Source organism: Oncorhynchus masou, chromosome 27 (assembly GCF_036934945.1).
Source record: "Oncorhynchus masou masou isolate Uvic2021 chromosome 27, UVic_Omas_1.1, whole genome shotgun sequence".
NCBI lineage: Eukaryota > Metazoa > Chordata > Actinopteri > Salmoniformes > Salmonidae > Oncorhynchus > Oncorhynchus masou.
Window position 1 is genome coordinate 42,662,663 of NC_088238.1, and position 11,746 is coordinate 42,674,408.

The following is an 11,746-nucleotide window of genomic DNA, read 5'->3' on the forward strand; positions in this document are numbered from 1 at the left end:
GCGGATCTGGAAGACTCTAGCTGACTGGCGGATCTGGAAGACTCTAGCTGACTGGCGAGACGCAAACTCGGTCTCAACCTTTAAGTCTTCACTGAAGACTCATCTCTTCAGTGGGTCATATGATTGAGTGTAGTCTGGCCCAGGAGTGTGAAGGTGAACGGAAAGGCTCTGGACTCACTCCTTGAATGCCCTACTCCTTGAAGTTTACAGTTGTCTGAATAAGCACTATTTTGCTCAACATATATATATATATATATATATATATTTTGCCTTTTTAGTGTGTATGTACTCTACTCTATTTATACTTTTCAACAGTAAAAGTTTAAAAAAGGAGGACGTCATGCTCATCACTTTTAGCTCTATGGAAAGGAAACAAATTATGTAACTTCCTATGAATTACCAGGTCCTCGTTAGTATAGTGGTCAGTATCCCCGCCTGTCACGCGGGAGACCGGGGTTCAATTCCCCGACGGGGAGAAGTTTTTGGAGGAATTCTTTTCCAGAGATTAACCCCCTTTTTATTTTATTTATTTCACCTTTATTTAACCAGGTCGGCTAGTTGAAAACAAGTTCTCATTTACAACTGCGACCTGGCCAAGATAAAGCATAGCAGTGTGAACAGACAGTAACACAGAGTTACACATGGAGTAAACAAGTAATTCATATCTTGACTTCAACCCCGTTCTATTTTGAGATGATATAATAATGACATTCTTAATATGGCTGACCCCCCCCCCCCCCCATAACGATAAACGAAAAGAAAAAAGTCACATCCCTAGTTTTAATACTGTAAATCTTAAAAAATATATATTGTCTCGAAGGACCATATAATTTGTGAATATTAATCCAACTAGGACCATACAATTTCTAAATGTATAAATATGAAGCCAACTCGGACCATATAAATTAAATGTGAATCTGGTTCAAAGGCCCATGAAATGTATACATATTAATCTGTCTCAAGGGAACATATAATGTTAGTGTTTATAGATATGAATCCGCCTCGATGGACCATACCAGCAAAAATGTCAACGCAACATGCAAAAATGTCAAATATTTTGGCAAATTACAGTTAATAAATGAAATCAGGCAATTGAAATGAATTCATTAGGCCCTCATCTATGGATTTCTGGGCAGGGCGCAGCCATGGGTGGGCCTGGGAGGACAAGACCCACCCACTTGGGAGCCAGGTCCACCCACTGGGGAGCCAGGCCCAGCCAATCGGAATGAGTTTTTCCCAACAAAAGAGATTTTTTACAGACAGAAATACTCCTCGGTTTCATCAGCTGTACTGGCTGGTATCAGCCGATCCCCAATGTGTGAAGAAGGTGGTCTGTGATCTTCTGTTACTCAACAGCTTGATCATTCTGTGTTCTCCAAGGAACATATCATTTATTCATATTAATCCGGCTAGCATGGCAATGTAAATTATGTCAATCTGGCATGAAAAACTTTAGCATTTATATTTATCTCGCTTGAAGGACAATGTTGGTCCAGTGTGTGTGTGTGCCTATATGCCTTGAAAGTGACTCACCATTATATCATACTTCCGGGGTCAGTCCCCTAATTATTTTGAATGAATTTTCCAATTATATATTACATTCTTGAAAATGCAGTTGTTTAAGATATATATTTATCAAATGATATTCGTGATTGTGTCTGAATTTTGTCTATAAATCTATCTCTTTGCCAAAATTCGTCATCTCTCCCATGTCTTATTTGACTAGTATTTTTGAAAGTATAAGGATAATAATTCGCCATAGTTGTTCTGAAATGTTTATTCCTTGCCAACATTTTACTCCCTCCTCTATGTTTATAACACACATACGTTAATTATACATTTCTGTTGCCTATCCTGTCGTGAAGTTTGTTCTATAGAAAGTATTTGACTCTAATGTGTGTCACAGAAAGTATTTGACTTTAGCCACAAAATTAAGGAAATTATTAGGGGGGAGATTTTCAACACAACACCGTCACACTGTTCTGAGATCACACTGTCGGAGAGATACCGCCCACTGCTGTCGTAATTGTAGTACTGGCCTGAAGAGACCGAGAGGCCGTAAAGTCAAGATCTTAGTGTGAAGCGTATCTCACAAGACAGACATTTTAAAAACACAATAAAATGTTTTCCTCCCCGTCGGGGAATTGAACCCCGGTCTCCCGCGTGACAGGCGGGGATACTGACCACTATACTAACGAGGACTGAAAATAATGATTAAATCAAATCGTTATGTATTCAGCATACAGTATTTGGACCTGACAACGCCCGTGACCATTTTATGCTTTGCCATTGGTATTCCATAGTACTGAGCGATTAATGCTTTTTGTGGTTGGTTCGGTTTCGGTTAGATGATGAAATAATAATCACGGTTTTTGATATTCAATTCACTATGCATTATATGGGTTGAATGCTGTAACAACACATAATAAAACAACTAATAAAAGTCATTGAATGGTATTGACTGGTTATCACTTATTAACCATCAGTTATTCACATTCCTTTAATAAAATATTTGTTTTATTTGATGACTTTATTATTTCATTTCAAGTCATCTCATCTCTATAGAGCTGCTGCCTACGTTGTCTGCCAAAATCACTATTTTTGTAGATCTTCAAATGTAAACAATTCATACTTTATTGAAACGGATTATGGTCATTGTAGTTAATTACCACGTTTTCTGCGCAAAACCATGTTGTATATTGGCCTGTTGGAAACTACAACTCCCTGATATATCTCTACAGAAACTGCAAATCGATCAAACAGATAAAAATGAATGAAATGCAATTCAAATAACTGAACCGAAGTAAATATATATATGTGTATAGATGTGTATAATAAAACATCTAAAACACAGCATTTCAGTAAAACGCTAAGCGCTAGTATTCCATAAACTCAGTTGCAAGTTTTTGAATTGTTGCTTGAATTCAAACTCTATACTATATAAACACATAACATCACAATAATCAATCTCTTAGCCAACTAATTGAAGAAGAATGTGTAAACACAAAGCAAAACGATTTTTTTCTGCATTCAGTCCCCATTCATTACTGAATGCTGGCTGTTAAGGTACTGACTGTTCCATAGCAGCTTGTCGAAGGCAGTGCACCTTGTCTAGTATATCTCTGAATCGCTGGAAGGCAGACTCACGCCACTAGCCTTTCTCTTTTACACATCACACACACAGAGGCCAGCCACAAAGCCACACAGTACGCATTGAGACAGAGGAGGAGAGAGAGCAGTTGATAATTCCTATAATCTAAAACTAATATGGTGTGAGAGCAATCTTAAAATTACAAAAACGAACAAACTTAATCTCCGACTCCACCTGAAGGGGATAAAATAACATTTGAAATAAATGTATCAAATAATTAAATACTTTTTTAAAAATTAAAAATTATTTTTATGAAATACATTTGCCAAAATTAAATATTTATTCATGGCTGTACAAAAAGAAATAATATAATTCAAAACCTACTTCTGAGAGCATTATTTAGACACATTTTTTTATAGCTGTGGATAAAGCGTCCCATTTCATAATTGCATACCATAACTTGCTCTCCTGTAATACTAAAGTACTGTGTATGAAAACAGGTGTTATTGCCCGCCAAAAAAACTGTTTCCGCCCGGTCTCGAACCGGGGACCTTTCGCGTGTTAGGCGAACGTGATAACCACTACACTACGGAAACTACATGCATGCTGTCGCTGTCTATATACTTTTATCCTTGTAACTAATCAGCACCCCAACTCTGAAATTGTGTTTCTTACCAGGCAGATGGATTACATGTACTGTATGTACTGAGTTAGGTGGAATCCTTGCGCTACTATATGTTATAGTTGTATTATATTATTATCAGTGGTACCTGGTGTAGTATGATCTAAAATAAAGACGCGCGACAACGAGGTTCTAGCTACCCAGCCTGTTTATTAACATAACCCTCGCATGTCCTACATAGGTACGGACACCCCCAAGGGACATCCTAATACATCTTCCCCTCAACATGCATAACCACTGAAGCATAACTGAAATGCAATTTGGAAACCAGTATTATTCTCTAACATGCTACTTCCCATCCTGAAACAGTATGAAAGCATTAAATCACACAGTATGAACATTAACTTAGGTACAGTCTCTTTTTGCTGGGTATGTTCCCCAGCAGTATGTTTTCTCTTCACGTAACATAGTCTTTCAGCCACTCTGGAGGCTTCACATCCCTTTTGGGCGCGCTTGTGGCTCTGTGAGCATTCTCTCTCCATCATCCTCTTTTTGTGCATTTTCTGTGGCCTCGGTCTGTGTGGCTGGTAGGTCTGTGTGGCTGGTAGATCTGGAAGAGCTCTGAGGTGTGTTCTGTTCCTTCGTACCTCTTCTGAGTCTGTGTCCACCACATAGGAGCGTGAGGCATCCGCTTTCCTCAGCACTATTGCTGGTGTCTTGGAGTTTGTAATCCACACGTGTTGACCTTCGGTCAGCTCTGGCCTCTCCTTAGCACGGTGTCTCCGATTAAAGTCTCCAGTTTGCGTTTGTTTCAGACATTTGTCCCTCTCAGCGAAGGCCTTTCTGTTAGGCCACCGGGGTTTAAGCTGAGCCGGCGAGACAGGCAATGGGGAACGCAGCCTCCTGCCCATCAGGAGCTCTGCAGGCGACGGCCCATGATGCAGTGGTGTAACTCTGTAAACTAACAGAGCCCTGTATGGATCCTTGTTCTTTTTCAGCAGTCCCTTGACTGTTTTCACAGCTCTCTCTGCCTCACCATTACTCTGTGCATGGTAGGGGCTACTGGTCACACGTATGAAGTCATATTCTGCGCGAAAAGCAGGAAAGGAGCTCGCAGAGAACTGGGGAGTGTTATCTGTAACCAGGACCTCAGCGACCCCTTGCGTGGAAAAAATTGACTTTAATCCATTAATAACACCAGCTGATGTGGTTATGGGTGTCTTTGCTATTTCAATGTATCTTGAGTAGTAATCTACCACTAGCAGATAAGTGTCATTTTTCCAATAGAACATATCCGCCCCTACCTTTTGCCATGGCCGTTTTGGCAGCTCCGTTGCCATCCTTGGCTCCGGATGACAAGGTTGACATTTTGTACAGACCTCACACTGGGCCACTAGCTTGGCAATCTGAGTACTCAGACCAAGCCACCACACTGACTGCTGAGCCCTCAGTCTGCATTTGGTTATTCCCATGTGTCCATCATGCACTCTGTCTAGCATTTCTGGTTGTAGAGTCTCTGGGATAACTATCCGTTGTCCTTTCATGAGAAGGTCTCCATTACAGTGGAAGTCACTTTGGTGCACCCAATAGGGCTTCAGCAGCTGAGGCAGTTCCTCCTGCCTGGGCCATCTCTTTTTGCACTGCTGCACTATCTGTTGGCAGATGTGGTCTCGTTGTTGCTCCTCTGCAATCTGCTGCAGTTTGGTCTGAGATGCAGGTAGACTGTCCCTTATTGCATTAATGGACACCTGTACCTCACCCTCTAGACATCGCTCCTCCTCTGATAATGGACGTTTAATTGGGGCCCTGGAGAGTGCATCTGCTGTGATCAGTGCCTTGCCTGGCACTATGGGAGAATGATGTACATATATGGAGGAACATAATACTGTAACACAAGAGAAAGATACACTTATAGAGTGCATTTGCCATTCTGGTAAAATGCATTATCTATTGTATAAGACAGGAGACCAGAGTAAGGCCATGAGAGTATGGGACAGCTGAACATTAAACAGACCACACGAAGGGAAGGCGACACATAGGCGCCTAGGACAGCTGGACATACCAAGGTCAGAGGGACATACAAATGAGGGGGTCAGCCAAATGACCAACTGATGGACTATAGACATAGCCCACATATTTTTAGGACATGGAGATGCTGAAGGAATGTCAGAAGAGACACATAGTCTAGGAATCCTAATAAGGACAGACATACCAAAGAACACACCAGGCTGAACGTAAGGGGGCCCATAGTATAAGATAGGCATGTATTATTTTTGGGACATGAAGAGGTCCTGTCACCATTATAACTTGACTGAAAGCAGATATGGGCGTTATTGGGCGTGAACAAGCAGGATGCACAGATTGGGATGTAACTTCATTTGCATGTGGGATGGACTCATATGTTGTATGTGTATAAATCAGAGCGAGTGCTCTGAAAAAGGTGCGTGCTCCGCGGACCACTCCGGCTTGCTATACTCTTGTATTAAAAACCTATTGATTTCACAAAGTTCTTGCAAGTGTCATATTTTCAAATGATTAGCCACAACAGCACATACACCATCTTGTAGGTGAACCTCAGTAATCTGAGGCAGAAGCGCAGAACTCTGGGAGTCAAGTCGTCCAGTGCTTTTGTCCCTAACAGAGCCAACAGTGGTTTGTGGTCAGTCTCTGCTGTAAACTTCAGGCCAATAAGGTATTGGCTGAGCCTTTCACATGCCCATGTGATAGCCAACGCCTCCTTCTCCACTTGAGCATATCTTTGCTCTGTGTCGGATAAGCTTCGGGAGATGTATGCTATTGGACGCCACTCCATGTTGTCCTGCAACCTGTGTGAGGACCGCCCCTAGCCCAAAGGATGATGCATCTGCTGATACTTTTGTCTTAGCGTGTGGACGGTACCAGGCCAGCACTCTCTGTGAGGCCAGATCTCCTTTGATTTTGTCAAACACTACCTGTTGCATGTGACTCCATGACCAGTCATTCTCTTTGGCTAGTAAGTCTCTCAGAGGTTTGGTTGTATCTGAGAACTGTGGGAGGAACTTACCCACATATGTGGCCATGCCTAAGAAGGTCCTGACTTCAGCCACATTCTGGGGTCTGGGCATATCTGTGATGGCGCTGATCTTCTCTGGGTCCGGCTCTATTCCAGCTGCACTGATTTTGTGTCCCAAGAACAAGACCTCTGATTGTGAAAAAGTGCATTTTTCATTGAGTGTCAGGCCAGTCTCCTGGAGTCGGGTCAGAACTGCTGTGAGCCTTACATCATGTTCTGCTCTGTCTCTTCCGCACACGAGCACATTGTCCGCGTGGACTATGACGCCACACAGCCCCTCCAACAGCTGGGACATGCGTCTTTGGAAATGCTCAGGACCGGAAGCGATTCCAAATGGCAAAACATTAAAACAGTAACGGCCAAACGGTGTTATAAACGTTGTGAGTGCCCTACTCTCTAATGACAGCGGTATCTGCCAGAAACCTGAGCGGGCATCAAGCTTTGTGAAGACTTGTGAGCCATCCAACTGAGCCAGTGACTGCTCCACTGATGGTAAGATGTGTCTCTCTCTGCAGAGTGCCTCATTCAATTTAGTCATGTCCACACAGATCCTTATTTTGGCTTTTGGGACCACCACCATCCCTACACACCAGTCTGTGGGACTCTCTATTTTAGACACCGCCCCAATTTCTTCCATCCTCCCCAACTCTTCCTTTACTCTGGCCAATAAAGGGATAGGCACCCAGCGGGGGGTGGTAAGGAAATAGGGAACAGCATCTTCTTTCAGGTGGATTTTGTAGTCACCTTCTATCCTTCCTAGACCAGAAAACACTTTTGGGAATTTATTTTTGAAAACCTCACCTGGGTCCTCCAGTTCGCTCACTCTCTCAATGAGTTGCAATGCTTCAATTGCTGGCAGCCCCAGCAACGGTCTGGCTAGAGAGTCAATGACGAAGACAGGCTGGATGGCACTTTTGTCTTTACTCTCCAGTTTAATCACCAAGTAAAATGTTATTACTGGGCCCGTACAGCTTTTTGTTTGTAGAGAGCAAAGGGCCATCTCTGCTATACAGCCTAGTTGGGATAGCTGTCACTGCTGCCCCAGTGTCTAGTTTAAATGACACAACCTCCCCATTGAGTTTAATGTCTGAATGCCAGCCAGTATTGTTTCCCTTTACTTCTCCCAGAAAGATGCTGTCCTGCTGTACCTCCTCTGAAACCTCATGCATTTGCTTTCATCGACAGACAGCTGAAAAGTGTCCTGGGCAATCTTTCCATTTGTGGAAAGGGGATTTCCCACATTTGCGACAAACATTTGAACTAGCTACTGGTGCTGTCTGTGATTGTTTTCTCCACGTCTGTCTCTGTTCTGTGTTCCCCTCCGTTTTTTTTAGCTCTGTATGAAAATGCATGTATTTCCCCACTCTCTTTGTTCTGCAAGGAGCTGCTGTCTTTTTACTGTCTCACTCTGCCTAACCTGATTTACAGCTTTGGACAAGGTAAACTGGGAATCCAACTGTAACTTTTCAGAAAGTGATATATTCCTTATTCCGACTACAATCCGATCCGGATCAGCTCTTCCCTGAGCCGCCAAACTGACAACGTTCTGCTAGTTTGTGAACAGCTGTGATAAAACTGTCTGTGGTTTCACCCTGCTCCTGTTTGCACATATTAAACCTAGCTCTCTCAAAAATAATGTTGCGTCTCCCTACAAAATGCGTTTCCAAACAGTCTTTAACAGCACTGTAGTTAAGTTTCTCTTCCTCGGTCAACGTTGAAGCATTTAATATATCCCCGGCTTCATCACCCATAGAGTAGATCAGTGTATTAACTTGAAATGCCTAATTTTTCCACGTTTAAGCCTGATGCTACCCTGTACCTTTCAAAGCGCCTGATCCATTTCAGCCAGTTTTGAATGTCCATACAAACAAAATTCTCCGGGGGACTAGCCACTGGCCTGCCTGTGTTTGCGCCAGAGCCCGTTGAATTTGGAGTCGCAAACCCTGAAATCCCGCCAGCTTCTTCCTCTTGCAACATGTTGCTTAGCAGTAGCTTAGTCCTTGCTCCTTAGCTAGCAAAATAATGATATGCGCTGTTTTATCTCCCCACACTGTGCCCTCCCTGCTTTGAAACAGCCTGAATGTATGATTTACCTGGTACGTACTTCACATTTATGTGAATTTTAAAACCACTTCTGACACCATGTAGTATGATCTAAAATAAAGACGCGCGACAACGAGGTTCTAGCTCCAGCCTGTTTATTAACCTAACCCTCGCATGTCCTACATAGGTACGGATAGCCCCAAGGGACATCCTACTACACCTGGCAGACGGGTAACATGTCCTGGAGGTACTGTGTCCTGGATCAGGTGATTGTCCTGCAGGTCTACAGAGACTAACTTCAGATTCAGGTTATTCCAGTCGGCGGTGTCGTGGATCAGATAGGCATTGACGTACTGCAGCTGCTCGTCATATAGAGGTCACAATAGACTCACTCTTTGGGTGACATTTTGTGTAGTGGTTGAAAAACAAAGTTTTAATGACTCCAACCTAAGTGTATGTGAACTTCCGACTTCAACTGTACATCTCGTTCTATCTACATGAACAGTATTCTCATGAAATCGGAGTCCTCGAGATTTCCAGCCATAGCCTACCGAGGCTATATGCCTATGATCGAAATCAACACAGGTAGGCTGCAATTGTTTTCAAATATGTAGCTTATTTGATGAATAAACATCAGCTTACAGCCCCACTACATGTAAACTAGTCTACTTAGCATAGGGAAGATCATAACAATTTCTCTAATTCCTTTTCTACAAAGACCCACACAATTTCCCCGCTCATTTTACCAGCATTGCTCTGCGTAGACGCAAATAGACTTGCTTTCTTGTTTGACACGCTATGACGCCATAGACACCCGCTGTCACACCCTGATCTGTCTCACCTGTCTTTCACCCTGATCTGTCTCACCTGTCTTTCACCCTGATCTGTCTCAACCCGTCTGACTGTCTCCATCCAGTATCCAGTTGCAGAGTGTGGGGTCGAGACCCAGGGTCTCGAGCTTGATGACGAGTTTGGAGGGTACTAAGGTGTTAAATGCTGAGCTGTAGTCGATGAACAGCATTCTCACATAGGTATTCCTCTTGTCCAGATGGGTTAGGGCAGTGTGCAGTTTGGTTGCGGTTGCGTCGTCTGTGGACCTATTGGGCCGGTAAGCAAATTGGAGTGGGTCTAGGGTGTCGGGTAGGGTGGAGGTGATATGGTCCTTGACTAGTCTCTCAAAGCACTTCATGATGATGGAAGTGAGTGCTACGGGGCGGTAGTCGTTTAGCTCAGTTACCTTAGCTTTCTTGGGAACAGGAACAATGGTGGCCCTCTTGAAGCATGTGAGAACAGCAGACTGGGATAAGGATTGATTGAATATGTCCATAAACACACCAGCCAGCTGGTCTGCGCAAGCTCTGAGGACGTGGCTGGGGATGCCGTCTGGGCCTGCAGCCTTGCGAGGGTTAACACGTTTAAATGTTTTACTCACATTGGCTGCAGTGAAGGAGAGTCCACAGGTTTTGGTAGCGGGCCGTGTCAGTGGCACTGTATTGTCCTCAAAGCGAGCAAAGAAGTTGTCTAGTCTGTCTGGGAGCAAGGCATCGTGGTCCGCAACGGGGCTGGTTTTCTTTTTGTAATCCGTGGTTGACTGTAGACCCTGCCACATACCTCTTGTGTCTGAGCCGTTGAATTGCGACTCTACTTTGTCTCTATACTGACACTTAGCTTGTTTGATTGCCATGCAGCGGGAATAGCTACACTGTTTGTATTCGGTCATGTTTCTGGTCACCTGTAAATGTTTTTGAATGGCCTACTCAAAGTCCAAACATAAACTTGATTGAGATGTTGTGGCAGCACCTGAAATTAGCAGTTCATGCTTGAAAACCCTCATGTTGCTGAGTTAAAGCAGTTCTGCATTGAAGAGTGGGACAAAATTCTTCCACAGTGATGTGAGAGTCTGATAAACAACTACAGGAAGTGTTTGGTTGCAGTCATTGCAGCTGAAGGCGGCTCAACCAGTTATTGTGTAATTTAATATTTCTACATTTTTTTAACCTTTTATTTAACTAGGCAAGTCAGTTAAGAACAAATTCTTATTTACAATTACGGCCTACTTGTAAATCCCTCCCCTAACCCGAACAACGTTGGGCCAATTGTGCGCTGCCCTCCACTAATCAATTGTTGTTTAAGGGGACAATTACTTTTTCACACAGGGGTATTGGGTGTTGCATAACTTTGTTTTATAAAGTAAATGAAATAATTATCAAAATGTTGTGATTTGTTCACTCAGATTCATTTTATCTAATATTAGGTTTTGGTTGAAGATATACAAACATTCAGTGTCGTAAAAATACGCAAAAATAGAGAAAATCAGAAAGGGGCATATACTTCTTCACGGCACTGTATAGGGAATAGGATGCCATTTGGGACACAGCCCTCCACTCTCGTCTCTCTGTCTGCTTTTTGTTTATTATCTGGCTTAGCAGAGAGGGTTTGAGCACTTGACTAGAAGAACCATTGTTGTTACAGATGACTGAAGATGCTGCTCATGTCACAGTGCCATCACAAGAAGATGGTTTCCCAGACACAGATTAAGCCTAGTCTTGGTCTAAGAAGGACTTTCAATAAAGACTAGGTTAAATCTGTATGGGAATCCGTCCATAGGAGTAGCTCCTCAATTCTCTGAGTCCTTCTGCCTGTACAGCCTAACAACCTAAACTAACTATAACATGTTCAACTTGTACACAGTGACCCTGCGATGGCGTCTGCACTTTGAGTTTGTCACGTTCCGAGAGCCCATGGAACCAATCCCGCCCTGACGTCCTACGTCTCCCAATTCACAGGGACCAACAGCAACAACATTTGAGCGTGAGGAGTGGAGGGCTATATTTGCATGAATGGCGATGTAAAGCAGGCATCAATTTATTGGTGTTTTAACATATTTTGCAGTATGTCCTATGTTTTGGGGTTTGCCCTCACTTTCTTTTTATATATA

General features: G+C 43.1%; 3 non-coding genes across 3 annotated transcripts; 1 reads left to right on the forward strand and 2 right to left on the reverse strand.

The window, feature by feature from the left end:
* The first annotated feature begins 404 nt into the window (after positions 1 to 404).
* On the forward strand, positions 405 to 476 carry trnad-guc (transfer RNA aspartic acid (anticodon GUC)). The gene has a single exon. It is a non-coding gene; the product is annotated as a tRNA-Asp (tRNA).
* Positions 477 to 2,129: 1,653 nt separating this feature from the next.
* trnad-guc (transfer RNA aspartic acid (anticodon GUC)) lies at positions 2,130 to 2,201 on the reverse strand. The gene has a single exon. It is a non-coding gene; the product is annotated as a tRNA-Asp (tRNA).
* A 1,413-nt stretch (positions 2,202 to 3,614) lies between these two features.
* On the reverse strand, positions 3,615 to 3,687 carry trnav-aac (transfer RNA valine (anticodon AAC)). Its single transcript has one exon. It is a non-coding gene; the product is annotated as a tRNA-Val (tRNA).
* Between the last annotated feature and the right edge of the window lie 8,059 nt (positions 3,688 to 11,746).